This window comes from Etheostoma spectabile, chromosome 4 (assembly GCF_008692095.1).
Source record: "Etheostoma spectabile isolate EspeVRDwgs_2016 chromosome 4, UIUC_Espe_1.0, whole genome shotgun sequence".
Taxonomy (NCBI): Eukaryota; Metazoa; Chordata; class Actinopteri; order Perciformes; family Percidae; genus Etheostoma; species Etheostoma spectabile.
This window is the reverse complement of record NC_045736.1, coordinates 10,572,264-10,573,998: the sequence shown is the minus strand read 5'-3', so window position 1 is coordinate 10,573,998 and position 1,735 is coordinate 10,572,264. Positions and strand designations below refer to the sequence as shown.

The following is a 1,735-nucleotide window of genomic DNA, read 5'->3' as shown; positions in this document are numbered from 1 at the left end:
CAGGCTACCTTTTTTTCCAGGAAACTGGAGTCTTGCCATCACTGGAACATCGCCAGGCAACCATGGGAGACTCCATGAAGTCACTGCTCCTCAAAAACAGTCTTTCCCCATTTCCAGATTTTGTGCTAAGCTAAGCTACAGACTTGAGCGTGGCATTAGAGGTGTTCAGTACATGCACGAACCACTCTAACACCAAATCATCAAACTGGAGAGACTTTATTGAGTCACCATTATCACTGAATGAATCAGGAGCTTTTAGCAGTGGAGCTCCACTTACTGGTGACTGACAGCACGCTCTCTGCTGGGACACGCATCACATTAGTTCCTGCCTAAAAGCTTATTTAAAGACCACAAAAGCCAAATAAACAATCTGGATGTGATAACTTGCCCCAATCAAGCCATGATCGGGGGCTGAGCAACAGCTGTCATCAAGTCACGGTGGCCGAGAGGTTAAGGCGTTGGACTCGAAATCCAATGGGGTTTCCCCGGACAGGTTCGAATCCTGTTCGTGACGTTGTTTCTTTCTGGTTTGAGGTAGAGTGACTCATCATTTCCTCAGGTCTACATGTCAATTGTCCAGTGTCCTTGACCAAAACACATGTATATTACACCCCAGATGTTGCTTTGTGCCTGTCCACTGCTCCTAATAGGATGGGTTAAATGCAGAGATAACATTGCACAGTATGATTGTGTATGTGTTGTGTACAGCAGGAAATGACTGAACTTAGTAAAACAGAATGTATGCTGTCGTGGTATGTGATTGTGCTGTGATGTGAACTCTTAGCTTAGACAAAAAAATGAAGACATAACATAGTTAGCAGCTAGACATCTTTAAAATGAGGTGAACAAAACTATCAAAGACGCTCGTGATTCCCAAAATTAAAAATGTTCCCATCCAACTCAACAAGAAAGTAAATAACCTTATTTCACCTTTAAATATCCACATCCGTCACACGTGAGCTTATGGTGACGGAGAACATGACTGGAGTGAGGAAAACTGGTTACAGGTGGCTCTGCCTGCACAACAGGTGACCTATCTACAGAATGTGATCCCTGGCCACTGCCAAACCCATTCCATGTGCATCCTGTCCAAACTCATTGTGTTTCAGAGACTGAAACAAAAGTCAATAGGCGCACACAGAATTGTCCAACAGCCAGCCCGCAGATGCACAATGTGGTTTCCAAACCCAGCATTCAACTTTTGTGAAGGTCTTTTATGGCAGAGCAGCAAAACCCAAAGGAACTATGGCTTGAAAAGATCTTTCATTATTAATAGAATATTAGCCCACATAAAGGTGAATGACTGAGGCATTGTGTTTTAACACTGCAGGGGCTGTAAAGTGCACGGAGGTTAATTCTCCGATCCAAGGGTAGATTTGTATTATTGTTTGTAGATAGAAAGGGTTTTTCCATGGGATTGGATTCATGTCTTCCCTCTATGTTCCTCGGAGCACTGCGGTGGATTGCCTGGTCTGATTAATCTTAATGAATTATGCAAATAGCCTTTATCTCAAATGATTTAGCAATGTTTCGGCATTGTTTTATTAATACACTTTTGAATTACGCTGTATAATCACGTAGCCTTTTCCTCAGCCGTTTGCTGTTTGTAATTCATCGCCAGCTCTTTATTAAATCCATGGTGGTCTCCGGCGAATTGCATGCTGGAATGAGAAATTAGTCATTACTGTAATTTAATGATTTCTAACCAAACAAGAGGCAACCTGGATCGCTAACC

The 1,735-nt window shown here is 42.7% G+C and overlaps 1 non-coding gene across 1 annotated transcript; it reads left to right on the top strand.

Moving 5' to 3' along the window:
* The first annotated feature begins 432 nt into the window (after nucleotides 1–432).
* Nucleotides 433–514, top strand: trnas-cga (transfer RNA serine (anticodon CGA)). Its single transcript has one exon. It is a non-coding gene; the product is annotated as a tRNA-Ser (tRNA).
* The last annotated feature ends 1,221 nt before the right edge of the window (nucleotides 515–1,735 follow it).